The sequence below is a fragment of the Taudactylus pleione genome, unplaced genomic scaffold, assembly GCF_031769625.1.
Source record: "Taudactylus pleione unplaced genomic scaffold, aTauple2 ptg000016l, whole genome shotgun sequence".
NCBI lineage: Eukaryota > Metazoa > Chordata > Amphibia > Anura > Myobatrachidae > Taudactylus > Taudactylus pleione.
Window position 1 is genome coordinate 15,916,517 of NW_028284418.1, and position 10,894 is coordinate 15,927,410.

The window sequence follows — 10,894 nt, forward strand, 5'->3', positions numbered from 1 at the left end:
AACCAAATGTAGCTTCTTTTATACCTTATCTACTTTAGGAAACCACTTTGATATAAGTCACTGGATCTTCTCCTTTTCAGTTGGTTAATATCTGATCAATCATCAGTTGATGATAAATTGTTTTAAACTACTGCATGTGACAGCTTAAGGTGTGCTTCCACCAACCAAATTTAGCTTCTTTTATACCTTATCTACTTTAGGAAACCACTTTGATATATATCACTGGATCTTCTCCTTGGAGAATAAATATGGCAGCAGTGGGATTTGATTCCAGTGGCTTGAAAAACGCTGTGTCATCCTACAACCTGCTGTACACTTTAAAATATTTTAGCTCTCATATCTGGAATGTCATTCAAAACTTTACCCAAAGTCAGGAAAAGCTGAGATAAAATGCAAAAGAAGCCAGGTACATTTAACAAGTAATGATTATATTTGACTTCAAATTTCCTTCATTTAGCGCAACTGATGTATCCAAACAACTTTGAAGTATTATTCAAATGCCTAAAATAGACAGCTGTGAGATTAAAATCCAGAGTGATAGGAAAGTTAGAGAAATCGGAATATAAATCCATCAATTTATACCAATGAGTCACGTTGCCAACATTTCCATCTCTAATTGTATGATAAGACAACTCAGTAATTAAATATTAGTTATGGTATTACTTCTAATTACTTCATGCCAACTTAATTTTGGCTCATCTTGACTGTTAGCAGATAACATTTTTAAAACATTTGGGAAGTCTCTTGTAACAATGATGAACAGTTGAGTAGCTAGAGAAATCTTACACCAACAAATTTCAGCTGGGTCTAATGGAAAAAAAGAATCACATTGACATCAATAACTGGCCTTCTCTTTGAATAATAAATATGGCAGCAGTGGGATTTGAACCCATGCCTCCGAAGAGACTGGAGCCTTAATCCAGCGCCTTAGACCGCTCGGCCATGCTACCACATGTGCATATCATTAGGATAGCTCACAGATCTAGAACATCAAAATTAAAGGGTTTTTTGTTTTAAAGTATTAATTGAAAAGATGTCAGCAAAGGTTAAAAGAAAGTTCATTATTAAACATAAAATCGATGAGAAATTCATATTTTTTTTTGAATTGCATTTTGTTTATTTTCATTGAAATAACAAAAGAAATTGAGATGCATGAAGTAGTAAAATATTAGTTCTGATAGGGCACATAATTAATTCATGCAAAATTAAAATTTGAATATCTTTACTGTTAGCAGATATCATTATTTTAAAGGTTTGAGACGATTGTTGCAACTATGATGAACGGTTTAGAACTCGGTGACTAATGCAGGATACTATCACCATCCTTTTTCAGTTGGTTAATATCTGATCAATCATGAATTGATGATAAATTGTTTTGAACTACTGCATGTGACAGCTTAAGGTGTGCTTCCACCAACCAAATGTAGCTTCTTTTATACCTTATCTACTTTAGGAAACCACTTTGATATAAGTCACTGGATCTTCTCCTTTTCAGTTGGTTAATATCTGATCAATCATCAGTTGATGATAAATTGTTTTAAACTACTGCATGTGACAGCTTAAGGTGTGCTTCCACCAACCAAATTTAGCTTCTTTTATACCTTATCTACTTTAGGAAACCACTTTGATATACATCACTGGATCTTCTCCTTGGAGAATAAATATGGCAGCAGTGGGATTTGATTCCAACAGCTTGAATAGCTCTGTCATCCTACAACCTGCTGTACACTTTAAAATATTTTAGCTCTCATATCTGGAATGTCATTCAAAACTTTACCCAAAGTCAGGAAAAGCTGAGATAAAATGCAAAAAAGCCAGGTACATTTAACAAGTAATGATTATATTTGACTTCAAATTTCCTTCATTTAGCGCAACTGATGTATCCAAACAACTTTGAAGTATTATTCAAATGCCTAAAATAGACAGCTGTGAGATTAAAATCCAGAGTGATAGAAAAGTTAGAGAAATCGGAATATAAATCCATCAATTTATACCAATGAGTCACGTTGCCAACATTTCCATCTCTAATTGTATGATAAGACAACTCAGTAATTAAATATTAGTTATGATATTACTTCTAATTACTTCATGCCAACTTAATTTTGGCTCATCTTGACTGTTAGCAGATAACATTTTTAAAACATTTGGGAAGTCTCTTGTAACAATGATGAACTGTTGAGTAGCTAGAGGAATCTTCCACCAACAAATTTCAGCTGGGTAATATCCTTTCTAATGGAAAAAAATGAATTAGTTTGACATCAATAACTGGCCTACTCTTTGTATAATAAATAGGGCAGCAGAAGGATTTGAACCCACGCCTCCGAAGAGACTGGAGCCTTAATCCAGCGCCTTAGACCGCTCGGCCATGCTACCACATGTGCTTATCATTAGGATAGCTCACAGATCTAGAACATCAAAATTAAAGTTTTTTTTGTTTTAAAGTATTAATTGAAAAGATGTCAGCAAAGGTTAAAAGAAAGTTCATTATTAAACATAAAATCGATGAGAAATTCATATTTTTTATTGAATTGCATTTTGTTTATTTTCATTGAAATAACAAAAGAAATTGAGATGCATGAAGTAGAAAAATATTAGATCTGATTGGGCACATAATTACTTCATGCAAAATTAAAATTTGAATATCTTTACTGTTAGCAGATATCATTATTTTAAAGGTTTGAGAAGACTGTTGCAACTATGATGAACTGTTTAGAACTCGGTGACTAATGCAGGATACTATCACCATCCTTTTTCAGTTGGTTAATATCTGATCAATCATGAATTGATGATAAATTGTTTTGAACTACTGCATGTGACAGCTTAAGGTGTGCTTCCACCAACCAAATGTAGCTTCTTTCATACCTTATATACTTTAGGAAACCACTTTGATATAAGTCACTGGATCTTCTCCTTTTCAGTTGGTTAATATCTGATCAATCATCAGTTGATGATAAATTGTTTTAAACTACTGCATGTGACAGCTTAAGGTGTGCTTCCACCAACCAAATTTAGCTTCTTTTATACCTTATCTACTTTAGGAAACCACTTTGGTATATATCACTGGATCTTCTCCTTGGAGAATAAATATGGCAGCAGTGGGAATTGATTCCAGTGGCTTGAATAGCTCTGTCATCCTACAACCTGCTGTACACTTTAAAACATTTTAGCTCTCATATCTGGAATGTCATTCAAAACTTTACCCAAAGTCAGGAAAAGCTGAGATAAAATGCAAAAGAAGCCAGGTACATTTAACAAGTAATGATTATATTTGACTTCAAATTTCCTTCATTTAGCGCAACTGATGTATCCAAACAACTTTGAAGTATTATTCAAATGCCTAAAATAGACAGCTGTGAGATTAAAATCCAGAGTGATAGAAAAGTTAGAGAAATCGGAATATAAATCCATCAATTTATACCAATGAGTCACGTTGCCAACATTTCCATCTCTAATTGTATGATAAGACAACTCAGTAATTAAATATTAGTGATGATATTACTTCTAGTTACTTCATGCCAACTTAATTTTGGCTCATCTTGACTGTTAGCAGATAACATTTTTAAAACATTTGGGAAGTCTCTTGTAACAATGATGAACTGTTGAGTAGCTAGAGGAATCTTCCACCAACAAATTTCAGCTGGGTAATATCCTTTCTAATGGAAAAAAAGAATCAGTTTGACATCAATAACTGGCCTACTCTTTGTATAATAAATATTGTAGCAGAGGGATTTGAACCCACGCCTCCGAAGAGACTGGAGCCTTAATCCAGCGCCTTACATCCCTCGGCCATGCTACCACATGTGCTTATCATTAGGATAGCTCACAGATCTAGAACATCAAAATTAAAGTTTTTTTTGTTTTAAAGTATTAATTGAAAAGATGTCAGCAAAGGTTAAAAGAAAGTTCATTATTAAACATAAAATCGATGAGAAATTCATATTTTTTTTGAATTGCATTTTGTTTATTTTCATTGAAATAACAAAAGAAATTGAGATGCATGAAGTAGTAAAATATTAGTTCTGATAGGGCACATAATTAATTCATGCAAAATTAAAATTTGAATATCTTTACTGTTAGCAGATATCATTATTTTAAAGGTTTGAGAAGACTGTTGCAACTATGATGAACGGTTTAGAACTCGGTGACTAATGCAGGATACTATCACCATCCTTTTTCAGTTGGTTAATATCTGATCAATCATGAATTGATGATAAATTGTTTTGAACTACTGCATGTGACAGCTTAAGGTGTGCTTCCACCAACCAAATGTAGCTTCTTTTATACCTTATCTACTTTAGGAAACCACTTTGATATAAGTCACTGGATCTTCTCCTTTTCAGTTGGTTAATATCTGATCAATCATCAGTTGATGATAAATTGTTTTAAACTACTGCATGTGACAGCTTAAGGTGTGCTTCCACCAACCAAATTTAGCTTCTTTTATACCTTATCTACTTTATGAAATCACTTTGATATATATCACTGGATCTTCTCCTTGGAGAATAAATATGGCAGCAGTGGGATTTGATTCCAACGGCTTGAATAGCTCTGTCATCCTACAACCTGCTGTACACTTTAAAATATTTTAGCTCTCATATCTGGAATGTCATTCAAAACTTTACCCAAAGTCAGGAAAAGCTGAGATAAAATGCAAAAGAAGCCAGGTACATTTAACAAGTAATAATTATATTTGACTTCAAATTTCCTTCATTTAGCGCAACTGATGTATCCAAACAACTTTGAAGTATTATTCAAATGCCTAAAATAAACAGCTGTGAGATTAAAATCCAGAGTGATAGAAAAGTTAGAGAAATCGGAAAATAAATCCATCAATTTATACCAATGAGTCACGTTGCCAACATTTCCATCTCTAATTGTATGATAAGACAACTCAGTAATTAAATATTAGTTATGATATTACTTCTAATTACTTCATGCCATCTTAATTTTGGCTCATCTTGACTGTTAGCAGATAACATTTTTAAAACATTTGGGAAGTCTCTTGTAACAATGATGAACTGTTGAGTAGCTAGAGGAATCTTTCACCAACAAATTTCAGCTGGGTAATATCCTATCTAATGGAAAAAAAGAATCAGTTTGACATCAATAACTGGCCTACTCTTTGTATAATAAATATGGCAGCAGTGGGATTTGAACCCACGCCTCCGAAGAGACTGGAGCCTTAATCCAGCGCCTTAGACCGCTTGGCCATGCTACCACATGTGCATATCATTTGGATAGCTCACAGATCTAGAACATCAAAATTAAAGGGTTTTTTGTTTTAAAGTATTAATTGAAAAGATGTCAGCAAAGGTTAAAAGAAAGTTCATTATTAAACATAAAATCGATGAGAAATTCATATTTTTTATTGAATTGCATTTTGTTTATTTTCATTGAAATAATAAAAAGAAATTGAGATGCATGAAGTAGTAAAATATTAGTTCTGATAGGGCACATAATTAGTTCATGCAAAAGTAAAATATCTTTACTGTTAGCAGATATCATTATTTTAAAGGTTTGAGAAGACTGTTGCAACTATGATGAACTGTTTAGAACTCGGTGACTAATGCAGGATACTATCACCATTCTTTTTCAGTTGGTTAATATCTGATCAATCATGAATTGATGATAAATTGTTTTGAACTACTGCATGTGACAGCTTAAGGTGTGCTTCCACCAACCAAATGTAGCTTCTTTCATACCTTATATACTTTAGGAAACCACTTTGATATAAGTCACTGGATCTTCTCCTTTTCAGTTGGTCAATATCTGATCAATCATCAGTTGATGATAAATTGTTTTAAACTACTGCATGTGACAGCTTAAGGTGTGCTTCCACCAACCAAATTTAGCTTCTTTTATACCTTATCTACTTTAGGAAACCACTTTGGTATATATCACTGGATCTTCTCCTTGGAGAATAAATATGGCAGCAGTGGGATTTGATTCCAACGGCTATAATAGCTCTGTCATCCTACAACCTGCAGTACACTTTAAAATATTTTAGCTCTCATATCTGGAAAGTCATTCAAAACTTTACCCAAAGTCAGGAAAAGCTGAGATAAAATGCAAAATTAGCCAGGTACATTTAACAAGTAATGATTATATTTGACTTCAAATTTCCTTCATTTAGCGCAACTGATGAATCCAAACAACTTTGAAGTAGTATTCAAATGCCTAAAATAGACAGCAGTGAGATTAAAATCCAGAGTGATAGGAAAGTTAGAGAAATCGGAATATAAATCCATCAATTTATACCAATGAGTCACGTTGCCAACATTTCCATCTCTAATTGTATGATAAGACAACTCAGTAATTAAATATTAGTTATGGTATTACTTCTAATTACTTCATGCCAACTTAATTTTGGCTCATCTTGACTGTTAGCAGATAACATTTTTAAAACATTTGGGAAGTCTCTTGTAACAATGATGAACAGTTGAGTAGCTAGAGAAATCTTACACCAACAAATTTCAGCTGGGTCTAATGGAAAAAAAGAATCACATTGACATCAATAACTGGCCTTCTCTTTGAATAATAAATATGGCAGCAGTGGGATTTGAACCCACGCCTCCGAAGAGACTGGAGCCTTAATCCAGCGCCTTAGACCGCTCGGCCATGCTACCACATGTGCATATCATTAGGATAGCTCACAGATCTAGAACATCAAAATTAAAGGGTTTTTTGTTTTAAAGTATTAATTGAAAAGATGTCAGCAAAGGTTAAAAGAAAGTTCATTATTAAACATAAAATCGATGAGAAATTCATATTTTTTATTGAATTGCATTTTGTTTATTTTCATTGAAATAACAAAAGAAATTGAGATGCATGAAGTAGTAAAATATTAGTTCTGATAGGGCACATAATTAATTCATGCAAAATTAAAATTTGAATATCTTTACTGTTAGCAGATATCATTATTTTAAAGGTTTGAGACGATTGTTGCAACTATGATGAACGGTTTAGAACTCGGTGACTAATGCAGGATACTATCACCATCCTTTTTCAGTTGGTTAATATCTGATCAATCATGAATTGATGATAAATTGTTTTGAACTACTGCATGTGACAGCTTAAGGTGTGCTTCCACCAACCAAATGTAGCTTCTTTTATACCTTATCTACTTTAGGAAACCACTTTGATATAAGTCACTGGATCTTCTCCTTTTCAGTTGGTTAATATCTGATCAATCATCAGTTGATGATAAATTGTTTTAAACTACTGCATGTGACAGCTTAAGGTGTGCTTCCACCAACCAAATTTAGCTTCTTTTATACCTTATCTACTTTAGGAAACCACTTTGATATACATCACTGGATCTTCTCCTTGGAGAATAAATATGGCAGCAGTGGGATTTGATTCCAACAGCTTGAATAGCTCTGTCATCCTACAACCTGCTGTACACTTTAAAATATTTTAGCTCTCATATCTGGAATGTCATTCAAAACTTTACCCAAAGTCAGGAAAAGCTGAGATAAAATGCAAAAAAGCCAGGTACATTTAACAAGTAATGATTATATTTGACTTCAAATTTCCTTCATTTAGCGCAACTGATGTATCCAAACAACTTTGAAGTATTATTCAAATGCCTAAAATAGACAGCTGTGAGATTAAAATCCAGAGTGATAGAAAAGTTAGAGAAATCGGAATATAAATCCATCAATTTATACCAATGAGTCACGTTGCCAACATTTCCATCTCTAATTGTATGATAAGACAACTCAGTAATTAAATATTAGTTATGATATTACTTCTAATTACTTCATGCCAACTTAATTTTGGCTCATCTTGACTGTTAGCAGATAACATTTTTAAAACATTTGGGAAGTCTCTTGTAACAATGATGAACTGTTGAGTAGCTAGAGGAATCTTCCACCAACAAATTTCAGCTGGGTAATATCCTTTCTAATGGAAAAAAATGAATTAGTTTGACATCAATAACTGGCCTACTCTTTGTATAATAAATAGGGCAGCAGAAGGATTTGAACCCACGCCTCCGAAGAGACTGGAGCCTTAATCCAGCGCCTTAGACCGCTCGGCCATGCTACCACATGTGCTTATCATTAGGATAGCTCACAGATCTAGAACATCAAAATTAAAGGTTTTTTTGTTTTAAAGTATTAATTGAAAAGATGTCAGCAAAGGTTAAAAGAAAGTTCATTATTAAACATAAAATCGATGAGAAATTCATATTTTTTATTGAATTGCATTTTGTTTATTTTCATTGAAATAACAAAAGAAATTGAGATGCATGAAGTAGAAAAATATTAGATCTGATTGGGCACATAATTACTTCATGCAAAATTAAAATTTGAATATCTTTACTGTTAGCAGATATCATTATTTTAAAGGTTTGAGAAGACTGTTGCAACTATGATGAACTGTTTAGAACTCGGTGACTAATGCAGGATACTATCACCATCCTTTTTCAGTTGGTTAATATCTGATCAATCATGAATTGATGATAAATTGTTTTGAACTACTGCATGTGACAGCTTAAGGTGTGCTTCCACCAACCAAATGTAGCTTCTTTCATACCTTATATACTTTAGGAAACCACTTTGATATAAGTCACTGGATCTTCTCCTTTTCAGTTGGTTAATATCTGATCAATCATCAGTTGATGATAAATTGTTTTAAACTACTGCATGTGACAGCTTAAGGTGTGCTTCCACCAACCAAATTTAGCTTCTTTTATACCTTATCTACTTTAGGAAACCACTTTGGTATATATCACTGGATCTTCTCCTTGGAGAATAAATATGGCAGCAGTGGGAATTGATTCCAGTGGCTTGAATAGCTCTGTCATCCTACAACCTGCTGTACACTTTAAAACATTTTAGCTCTCATATCTGGAATGTCATTCAAAACTTTACCCAAAGTCAGGAAAAGCTGAGATAAAATGCAAAAGAAGCCAGGTACATTTAACAAGTAATGATTATATTTGACTTCAAATTTCCTTCATTTAGCGCAACTGATGTATCCAAACAACTTTGAAGTATTATTCAAATGCCTAAAATAGACAGCTGTGAGATTAAAATCCAGAGTGATAGAAAAGTTAGAGAAATCGGAATATAAATCCATCAATTTATACCAATGAGTCACGTTGCCAACATTTCCATCTCTAATTGTATGATAAGACAACTCAGTAATTAAATATTAGTGATGATATTACTTCTAGTTACTTCATGCCAACTTAATTTTGGCTCATCTTGACTGTTAGCAGATAACATTTTTAAAACATTTGGGAAGTCTCTTGTAATAATGATGAACTGTTGAGTAGCTAGAGGAATCTTCCACCAACAAATTTCAGCTGGGTAATATCCTTTCTAATGGAAAAAAAGAATCAGTTTGACATCAATAACTGGCCTACTCTTTGTATAATAAATATTGTAGCAGAGGGATTTGAACCCACGCCTCCGAAGAGACTGGAGCCTTAATCCAGCGCCTTACATCCCTCGGCCATGCTACCACATGTGCTTATCATTAGGATAGCTCACAGATCTAGAACATCAAAATTAAAGTTTTTTTTGTTTTAAAGTATTAATTGAAAAGATGTCAGCAAAGGTTAAAAGAAAGTTCATTATTAAACATAAAATCGATGAGAAATTCATATTTTTTTTGAATTGCATTTTGTTTATTTTCATTGAAATAACAAAAGAAATTGAGATGCATGAAGTAGTAAAATATTAGTTCTGATAGGGCACATAATTAATTCATGCAAAATTAAAATTTGAATATCTTTACTGTTAGCAGATATCATTATTTTAAAGGTTTGAGAAGACTGTTGCAACTATGATGAACGGTTTAGAACTCGGTGACTAATGCAGGATACTATCACCATCCTTTTTCAGTTGGTTAATATCTGATCAATCATGAATTGATGATAAATTGTTTTGAACTACTGCATGTGACAGCTTAAGGTGTGCTTCCACCAACCAAATGTAGCTTCTTTTATACCTTATCTACTTTAGGAAACCACTTTGATATAAGTCACTGGATCTTCTCCTTTTCAGTTGGTTAATATCTGATCAATCAACAGTTGATGATAAATTGTTTTAAACTACTGCATGTGACAGCTTAAGGTGTGCTTCCACCAACCAAATTTAGCTTCTTTTATACCTTATCTACTTTATGAAATCACTTTGATATATATCACTGGATCTTCTCCTTGGAGAATAAATATGGCAGCAGTGGGATTTGATTCCAACGGCTTGAATAGCTCTGTCATCCTACAACCTGCTGTACACTTTAAAATATTTTAGCTCTCATATCTGGAATGTCATTCAAAACTTTACCCAAAGTCAGGAAAAGCTGAGATAAAATGCAAAAGAAGCCAGGTACATTTAACAAGTAATAATTATATTTGACTTCAAATTTCCTTCATTTAGCGCAACTGATGTATCCAAACAACTTTGAAGTATTATTCAAATGCCTAAAATAAACAGCTGTGAGATTAAAATCCAGAGTGATAGAAAAGTTAGAGAAATCGGAAAATAAATCCATCAATTTATACCAATGAGTCACGTTGCCAACATTTCCATCTCTAATTGTATGATAAGACAACTCAGTAATTAAATATTAGTTATGATATTACTTCTAATTACTTCATGCCATCTTAATTTTGGCTCATCTTGACTGTTAGCAGATAACATTTTTAAAACATTTGGGAAGTCTCTTGTAACAATGATGAACTGTTGAGTAGCTAGAGGAATCTTTCACCAACAAATTTCAGCTGGGTAATATCCTATCTAATGGAAAAAAAGAATCAGTTTGACATCAATAACTGGCCTACTCTTTGTATAATAAATATGGCAGCAGTGGGATTTGAACCCACGCCTCCGAAGAGACTGGAGCCTTAATCCAGCGCCTTAGACCGCTTGGCCATGCTACC

General features: G+C 33.2%; 4 non-coding genes across 4 annotated transcripts; all 4 read right to left on the bottom strand.

Moving 5' to 3' along the window:
• Positions 1-868: 868 nt before the first annotated feature.
• On the bottom strand, positions 869-950 carry TRNAL-AAG (transfer RNA leucine (anticodon AAG)). The gene has a single exon. It is a non-coding gene; the product is annotated as a tRNA-Leu (tRNA).
• A 4,186-nt stretch (positions 951-5,136) lies between these two features.
• TRNAL-AAG (transfer RNA leucine (anticodon AAG)) lies at positions 5,137-5,218 on the bottom strand. Its single transcript has one exon. It is a non-coding gene; the product is annotated as a tRNA-Leu (tRNA).
• A 1,326-nt stretch (positions 5,219-6,544) lies between these two features.
• Positions 6,545-6,626, bottom strand: TRNAL-AAG (transfer RNA leucine (anticodon AAG)). The gene has a single exon. It is a non-coding gene; the product is annotated as a tRNA-Leu (tRNA).
• Positions 6,627-10,812: 4,186 nt separating this feature from the next.
• On the bottom strand, positions 10,813-10,894 carry TRNAL-AAG (transfer RNA leucine (anticodon AAG)). Its single transcript has one exon. It is a non-coding gene; the product is annotated as a tRNA-Leu (tRNA).